Source organism: Rhea pennata, chromosome 1, assembly GCF_028389875.1.
Source record: "Rhea pennata isolate bPtePen1 chromosome 1, bPtePen1.pri, whole genome shotgun sequence".
Classification (NCBI taxonomy): domain Eukaryota; kingdom Metazoa; phylum Chordata; class Aves; order Rheiformes; family Rheidae; genus Rhea; species Rhea pennata.
The window spans coordinates 171194095-171203589 of record NC_084663.1 but is presented as its reverse complement, the minus strand read 5'-3'; the positions used below and the strand labels follow the sequence as shown (position 1 = coordinate 171203589).

Sequence of the window (9495 nt, the reverse complement as noted above, 5' to 3'; positions counted from 1 at the left end):
CCTCTTTCACATGTCAGCCGAATAGGCAACAAAATAAAGCCAATCAGTCAAACCCCAGCGGTTCTTTGCTCTGGAATAGTGGGAGGAGAAGGTGAGATCACCAATTCTGCAAAGCTGAAGCGGCCAGCTGACTTCTTTGTCTGCTAGCTGGCACGCTCTCCGCGAGCAAAACAAGCTAGGAAACGTTTCTCCCTGCTAGCATGTGAATAAGCAGCTTTTACACACAGCCTGGTCTGCAGCGTGACGCTGAGCAACATGCTGACAAGGCTCCTGAAGAGGCTTTATGCTTCCATATGTGTTATTTCTTCTTAAATCACGCCTGTGGAAAGAAGCAGGTTAGTTAATGAGGAGAGTGATGCATAACTTTAATTTCTATGGTTATGAGTCTGAGCAAGGCCCCTGAGCACACTGGAAGTAATTATGTGATATTCCCTTCTGCTTTAGCTACTGGGACCAGCTTTGTTCGCAACATCTGCTGTGTCACCCTTAAGCCTGGCACTTGCTCTTTTTGGCTTGCAATGGCTTAGGACGCGACCTTGCAATTCTGAAGAACTGACTCCGGCATTTAGTGCTGAGCTACCTTGCAAGAGTCCCACCTGCTCAAGCCAAACTTTCCATTTTTCTCTATGAAGGTATTAAAGGACCACATGTCCATATTTCATTGTAGGACCACCTGAGTTTGAGAGTTCTTTATTTAAAAACAAAAGCGATCTATGTCAATATATATACAGATACACATGTACAATGCTTCCCTAAAATTTGAGTTGAGGCTTCTCTAGAGTCGTAGAAAATACAGTGCAGTAGGTTAACACAAAACACTGTGAACTGAAAGCATTCTTAAGATATGTCACCCGCTTCTGTACAGCACATGTAGGAAGGCAAGATTTCATTTTTCACATGCAAAATAGGCTTAGATTTAAAACAGTTAGTTATAAGCAGATTTGTGTTATCAATCAAAATCCAACTTGGTTTTTAGAGTGCTGTTCTATAAAGAAAAAAGCCTGTGTCTGCTTGTAACTGAATGTGTTGCGATTTCCTCAGTGCTCTATATTTTGAGGAAACATCAGTAAGAATAGTAAGAATAGTTTAATAGTCCTCTTCATTCCAGCTTTGCAAGGAAAATACTTTTTAAGTGGCACCAGTTGGAAATTACAGCAAAAGGTTTGTTTTTTTTTCTTTTTTAATATACTATAGTTATTATGAATTAAGATTAAAATGTTGCTTGATAGCTGCTAGCTTTTTTTAGTAGCAATTATTTTGAGTGCATGATAACACTTGTTAGTGACTGTGAGCGCTCTAAGCTTTCCACTCCTGGATATATTCTTGAACTTCTGCCATTTTGCAAAGGGTGTTGAACCAAAGGTCTTGATGGGGTGATGGAGGACTGGTGTTATAAAATGAAAATGTCCTGAATCACTACCCAAGAATCACAGTCTGGTAGGCAGTGGACTCTTTGTAAAATTACAGTCATAGTAAACTGACATTAAATAGATATCTCTAAGTGTGTTGTCTTAGTCAAATGCTGCTACTTATCTTACATATGAAGAAATGTTACTGAAGTATTCACTACAATTTTATGATCAGCTATGCTAAAAACTCTAAGGTATTTCTAGTTATGAATTATTTTGATAGAAAATTACTGTACTGACCTAATACATTAATATATAAGTGGTGTTTTCTGTGTTTTTCTAGAATGTGGATGCATGTATGCATCTCTGTATGCAGCACTCATAATAACTACTTCCAGTACCTTTTAGATATGAGGTCCAGCCTCCAAAAGCTAAGCAAACAACACAGATAAACTATTTTTGGCTTTAGATAAGGCCTTTACTTCTAAAAGTATCCTAGAGGCAGCAGCACTGCATCTAAGATGCTTATGTTTTAATCAAGGGCTGTCAAACTTCTTGACAACTAAGGGAGAGGTTACTTTATAGCTGTTTACTCAAGGATCAGATGGCAAATAAATTTTACAGTGTGCAAGGATGATGGAAAATGATCTGAGGACCATTTCAAGATTCTTCTATGTCCTGCCAATTTGACCATCAAATTGAGTAATGAAAATTTTGTTATGCCCAGCATACAAATTCTGCAAATAACTGTATTACAGATAAAGCATTTCTGCAAAGATTCAGTTTTCTGTTATCTGCAAGAAAGCAGAATCTATACATCACTGTCTGATAAATTATATTATCAGCATTGTCTGAAAAACTATTTTCTAACATAAACAAAAATCAGGGCAGTTCAATGGCCTCTATTCTATAAGATGTCAGACTAATGATCAAAGTGTTTCCTTTTGTGATTTTAATTTTTGATTCTATGATATTATAGGGACAAAAATTGTAGACTCATTAGTGAATGAGCAAGTGCTATAAATAACCATTCATGGTGAAATCTTGACTTCATGGAAATCAAGCTTCTTTTTTTCTTTAATTCCGTTATCTTCATTTCTCTTTAGATTTTCTTAAAAATATTCTGCAAAATGTGTTTATTTCTGTTTGCTCAGTTTACTGGAGAGAGTAGGTTTAGGGTTTGCCTGACAAAGCACATGACTATATGTCTTCTTCTGTTTAGCCTCAGCTTATTTCCATATGAGTAAGAAACTTGGAAACATAAGATTCTTGATGTTCTGCTCAATAACAGAGCTCCAGTTTGTCTATTGAATACATTCCTCTGACATTTTACATATGAAATTCCAGTTTTATGTAAGCAATTAGTTGTGTAACGTGAGAGGATGCAGAATCCTGCTAGGTATCTGCTTATTATACTGTCTATTTACAGAAGAGATTTTTCAGTGCCAAGACTCTAGTAATGTGTGATATTAACCTGGGAAAGCAAATTGCTACCCTGCAATGTGCAACACAGAGAATGCAGCTGAACGACTGTTGCTTCAATGCAGCTATTCAGCTTCAAAAAAAAATTTAGGATGTAAAAATCTCAGTTTATTAGCTGGAATTTATCTTCATCAAAACAAACTTGAATACAAAGGCAGCCTTTTTGAGGGGACAACGGAAACAAGGTAGGGAAATTTGTGAAAGGGGGTTTCCTGGTAGACGACATTGGTTGGAGAAAAGAATGGGAGAAGAATGCAAAGAAGCTGCCAGAAGAGTAAGATGGAAAGGGAGAAACTAGGCTCCGTGGGAAGCCTCCTCCAAAGCACTGCAATGTCTTGGGATGACATCATTATTCTGTTGAGACTGATGGGATTTTACTCCTGGCATTAGTACAGCCGGGTTTTTACTCTTGATGCCTATCACTCAGATGTGACCTCGCAGGCAAGGAAGTTACTGTGATTGAAAGTGCTAAAAAAAAAAAAAAAAAAAAGAAAGAAAGAAAGAAAGTAAAAAAGAAAAGCCTGGTGTCACATGCCTATTGGATTCAGCATGAAGGACAGCCTTTGTGTTTATTGCATTTAAAGCTCATCCAAATCAAATTTCTGCATCAGATTGTTTACAGAGCAAGAGGAAAGCTCGGCATGTCTGAATTTATCCCATATGTTGACTCATAGCTATCTCAATCAAAGCCAAAACTGCTAAACTGCTCCTAGTAATACTTCCAGTCACCGACAGCAACTGCCAACCACCAAAAACAGGTAACAGCAGAGACAAACTTTCAGTCTACTTTAACCAGAAACTTGAGTCTTTGTGGAAGGAGATTTTAGCTATAGGAAACAGGAATTTGAGGCGCATTGGTGTCCTCTCTTCAGCAAAATTATAAGCAGTGAAAGTGCTCGCAACCGGAAAGCTCTCCCTAGCTACACTCCTCTGTGCCAAAACTGGTAAGTCCATGTTATAGCAATAAGCTTGTCTGAGGAACTTTGAAATGCTGTTTAATTTCAGGAAAAAAAATGTATTTGACTTTCAATGTTTTCCATATAACCTCTGATGAATTTACAAGCAGTGTTTCCCCTTTCACTCCTGCCGTATGTAATCTAGGCTCTGATTGTCAAGAAAACTTTTCTCTTCTCGCCTTGGCATTAATACATTGCTTCTTTAAGCTGGCCTCAAGAAACTGTTCAGTCATGTAGCTAGACTCAAAATTCCCATTGATACAAAATCCAGCTTGAACACAGTTAGCAGAGGTAGAATAGTAGGACAAACAGCAGACATGCCAGCATCTTCTGTCACTTTTTCAAGTGGAGGTGAGTTGAATATACACAGGAACCTCATTTCTGAAAGGCATCTAGACATTCTTCCTTTAACCATAAATATATTTTATTTAGGAGTTCATTACCTGAGAAGTGAAAGATGCCTGACATCTTTTTGTTGTATCACAGTGAGCTTTTCATGCTATTTAACATGTGCCGAAATAACTAACTCTGTCCAGATACTGTGTGTTCTGTTATTTTATGTTAATTTTTAAAAAGCTTTGAGGAAATACATAATATCCCACTGGCAGGATTAATTCAAGGGCATCTGCACCGACTTCCTCAAAACTCCTCCATAGCAGAAGTTTTAATTTTATAATTAGATTTATATCTTGCCCTAAGCTTCCTTGCAGCCATTACAAACAAACTTTCATTACAAATGGGAATGGTAGGTCTGAGGCACCTACCTCATTTTTGCTCTTTGAGTTTAGGTTAGCATTTGTTCCTGCAGAATTTAGAAAACATATTCAAAAGTACTTAATCTAACATGTTGATTTGAAATACCCAGTAGACAGAGGGTTATATTCACTTGAATTGGGAACAATAGGTTCAGTTATTCACCGAGCTTGAACAAGTTTGAAGTTCCGTTAAGATTTTTGACTTGCATTCCACCAGTATGAATGCTTAGACTGGTATCTGAGCCAATTGACTAAGTCACCTCAGGCAGTCGAAATCTGCAAACGGTTTGTAAAACTGGTCTGCAATGCGAATTCTGCCTTCTGTATGCTGTTACTGTGTTAGGAGGTAGGCAAAGAGGCAGAACTTGGGTAAACTTGCAGAATGAAACAGAGATAGTTATTGTTGACTAACAGAGTATTCATTAAAAAATAAGTGTGATTTGGAAGATGTGAAAATATTGCCGGAAACCTTTTGAGTTGTTACGTATTCATTCTGCATACAAACAGGACACAAATCACAAAATAACCAGCATGTCAAGAACCATAAATAAACTAGAAGGACTCCTTCATACATGCTATGTGCCCCTTACCAGCTTCTTAACCCAGGCCTTTCAAGCCCTTCAAACAGTATTGAAAGGGGTGAGGGGCTCATTAGGCCAATATCTTTTTAGGTCTTGTAAATCATAGATGTATCCTTTCAACAAGACAACAGTCTTACACTAGGGCTGGTCATTTATTGGAAATAAGAGAACGCGCAAGCGTCCTGTCCATGCGTGCTAGGACTGGTACTGCTGTTGTGCAGCTCAGGTATGTTTTGCGGTTTCCAGTGAGCTGCACCATCATTCCTGGTTATTTCTATGGCTTTTTGCATACTGTTGCATTCTGCAAATGGATTTTTCTAAGCCAAGTTTTCCACAAGCGACCAAATAGCTAAAAGATATAACCTAAGCTAAGTATCGTTTCACTCCTCTTTCTTGAGCTAAGGAATTTGGACATTGTAATAAAGAGGCTTCTAGAACTCTGTTACAGGAAGGGTTAAAATCAGGGTGTCTCCTTTCTAGCTGTGTTTTTCTTGTTACATAACCATGAAGTGAAAGCAAAGCATTAATTTCTGTTTTCAAAATTTCATTTGTTTATAATCTACGATAATCCAACAGAAATAGCCAAAATCAGCACAGTCTAGTTTACGTTCAGTCTCAAGTTATACGAAACTGCAAAAACAATAGAGGAAAAATTCCTACCTGTCCAATTCAGGAATTTCCACTGAAATACTTGAGCAATAATCAAATAGAAAAATATAGGAGCACTGCGAATACATGTATCCCCAAATTTCAAACAAACCAGCAAGGAAAGATGATCAAAACTCAAATTTAAGAAGTCTAGGGAGATTAATTTCCCTTCTGATTGTGCACAAGAAATGAGAGTGTTAGAGGTCCCCAATGAAATGAGCTGCCATTTTTCCCTTCTGGGATTTCTGTAATGTGTATTGGAGAAAGCACTTCCATTTGCTGTGTAGCAGGTTTTGTGATAACAAATCTTATTTTCTTTGCTCTATTTCCACCTAGTGCTCAAACTGCAAACTACATGAAACTGTAAGTATGTTCTAGAACTGATATTTGTAAATCCATATTGGTTGCAGTTTTGCTGGAATCTGCCTTGTAAATAAACAAATGGATGTAGTAAAATTAAATGTTTCTTTTATAGGAAAGTATTTGCATCATCTCCTAGACTGCGGGCCGTCAACTATCTCCTTTGGTATTTGCTGCATGAGCTGTAAAGAAATGAGAAGGACATCAGTTATTTGTTTTGAATATTTTTAGAATTATTTTCTTGTGGATCTGGTTTTTGTGTAATTTCTATTGCTAACTGAGGACAGATGAACATGGATGAACATAAAAGGTGCACCAAGGTCACAAAGAGGCACTCACTACTCTCACAGGCAATGGTGTGCTGAAGGTGAAGTCCAGAAGGGGTCACTGAAACCACCTGGAGGCTTCCAGGTGCACTCAGCTGAACACTCTTTCCTCATATGTCTCAAGCTATTTTCTCACTTTATAATAACCATAATGTTTTAGTACAAGAAACTGGAGGCCTCAAAAGCTCCACTGTGCTGCAGGAATGAAAAAAAAAAAAAAAAAAAAAAAAAAAAAAAAAAAAAGATGAGGAAAACGGGTTTTTCAGCAGGCTGACTACAGTGTAGCTAGAAGACCCACATTTTGTGGGTAGTATGCTATGTTGTGAAAAGCAGCAGGAAGCATATGAACAGATACAATGCACTTATAGACATGCACAGAATCACAGAATCACAGAATCGGTAAGGTTGGAAGGGACCAGGCGCATCCACCCACATGGTGCCTCATCCAGGCAGGTTCTGAATATCTCCAGAGAAGGAGACTCCACAACCTCTCTGGGCAACCTGTGCCAGTGCTCTGACACTGTCACAGTAAAGAAATTCCTCCTCATATTCAGGCGGAACTTTCTGTGGTTTCAGTTTTTGCCCGTTGCCTCTAGTCCTGTCGGATAGGACTATTGAAAAGCCCTGTTCACTTGACACCCTCCCTTAAGATACATTGATAAGATCCCCTCTCAGTCTTTTATTCTCTAGGCTAAACAGGCCTAGCTCTTGCAGCCATTCCTCATAGGGCCGATGCTCCAGCCCTCTGATCATCTTTGTAGCCCTACGCTAGACTCTCTCCAGTAGCTCCATGTCTCTCTTGTCCTGGGAAGCCCAGAACTGGACACAGGACTCGAGATGAGGCCTCACCAGGGCTGAGGAGAGTGGCAGGATCACCTCCCTCTACCTGCTGGCAACATTCCTCCTAACATACCCCCAGGATACCATTGGCCTTCTTGGCCACAAGGGCACATTGCTGGCTCCTGAGTCAACTTCTCATCCACCAGCACCCCCAGGTCCTTCTTTGCAAAGCTTCTCTCCAGAAGGCCAGTCCCCAGCTTGTACTGGTACCTGGGGTTATTTTTCCCTAGGTGCAGGACTCTGCACTTGCCCTTGTTGAACCTCAGGAGGTTCCTCTCTGCCCAGCTCTCCAGCCTGTCCAGGTCTCTCCGAATGTCAGCACAGCCCTCTGGTGTATCAGCCACTCCTCCCAGCATGGTATCATCAGCAAACTTGCTGAGGAGGCACTCTGTCCTCTCATCCAGGTCACTGATGAAGAAGTAGAACAGGATGGGACCCAGTACTGAGCCCTGGGGGACGCCACTAGCCACAGGCCTCCAACTAGACTCTGTGCTACTGATGACAACTCTCTGAGCCCTGCCTTTCAGCCACTTCTCAATCCACCTCACTGTCCACTCATCTAATCCACACTTCCTGAGCTAAAGGAAGGGATATTTTTATATGCAAAGGATAGTTTTAAATTGCTTTCAGGTTCTAAGAAAAAATAAATTGGGCCTCAGTCTCATACTTTGTAAAGGGTTATCTATTCTTATACAAATTTTTTAATTCATGTATTTTTTAGAAAAATCTAGATAGAGGAACTCTGTTTATTCACCTGTTCTTGTAAACAGAACAAAATATCTAAATAACTCCTAGTTGCACCATAGCCATCATCTGAAAAATTCAGGATGACTATTTTTCCAGCTTCTGATTTGTAGGGAGGCAGAGTCTCCTGCCTTCAAGATTTGTAATTTTGAAGTTTCCTTTAGGAAAAAGACTTCAACGCCTGTTTTTCTCTTCCACTCCATCTTTAGATGTGGAAGAGGATGGAAGATAGAAATGAGATAATGCCCAGAACAAGAAACTATACTATCTCTAAGTTGCAGTTTCTTGATCCTTCAAATCTTCCACTTCCAGTATACTAACTAGTGGTCTATTAGATGCAGGCAGCACAGCTGTGTTCACCCTCTTCTCCACCTCTGTTTTAAAAAAAAGGATCTGCAGCAATTCTATTTTGTGAAGTGTCCATCATTGGCTGTTGGGTTAGGCATCCCCTGAAAACATCTATTGCACTGAACTCTTTGCAGGTGTTCCTCAGGGGAGTATAAGCGTAATCTCTGGATGCTCCTTACCCAGCTTAGGTGTAAGCTAGGCATGAAGGTACTTGCTCCAAACCAGGCATACACACACAGAGGTATACATGTATGTGGCTGGAGAACTCTGAATAAAATGATTTGTCTATGGAATTTACATTGTTCTAGGGATAGGCAAGAGGTGGGCTGAGATTTTCAGAGTTGCCACTTTGGATATACATTCCATTTTACTAGCCAGTCTTTTTTCTATATTTGACAAATGATGTCCCAACATCATAGTTTTATATGAAAAAGCCCTTTCTACTGAAATCTGTTTCTGTTTTGATTTACAGACTGCTCACAGTGACAGTAACAGAACAATTTGTTTAGACTTTTGAAAGAGTAAACATGTAAGACTCTGCAAGTCAACAGTTGTCTACCAGAGCTTGGATGTTAAAACATTGAATTATTTTTATCACTGTGAGCATTACTGTGAACTCTGAGCTACAGAATGGCTCAAATCTAGACCAGTTTCTACTACCCAAATGTTGAAGAAAGGATTTGCTTCATTTTGAGTCCTACAGCAAAATCATCCAGCAGGACACATAAACTCACTTTAGGGAGGGGGTCAATGGATGCACTACAGAAGGCAGCCTCCGAAGAGGCCTGTGGGCGGGATCTGTGGGGTAATCCCACCCATCCTGGAACAGCTGCTTTTCTTTTGGATCATGGTATAGTGAGGAGCTGTTTTATTCTCCATAGTGACCTCATTGGATGAGGTTAACCTCAGCCTTTATGTTACATTCGGCAGTGGGACTGAGGCAGCGACCTTCCAAAGGAAAGAAGGCAGGACTTTTTTAAAGGAGAAACAAAGTACTGTCAGTATTTAAATCCAATTATAAACTAGTGCAGGCAGAATAAATGATTTTTGAAAGAATAGGAAGCCTTAAAAATACCTGCCGTAATTAAAAGCTTATGTTCACCTCT

At 39.5% G+C, this 9495-nt stretch overlaps 1 protein-coding gene across 3 annotated transcripts in view; it reads left to right on the top strand.

Annotated features, from left to right (window-relative positions):
- The first annotated feature begins 2862 nt into the window (after window positions 1-2862).
- SCEL (sciellin) overlaps window positions 2863-9495 on the top strand; it is an 82560-nt gene continuing 75927 nt past the window's right edge. For all 3 annotated transcript variants that reach the window (XM_062566859.1, XM_062566860.1, XM_062566858.1), the window contains exon 1: window positions 2863-3775. The gene's annotated coding sequence lies outside the window, so the exon portion shown is untranslated. The remainder of the gene's footprint in view (window positions 3776-9495) is intronic.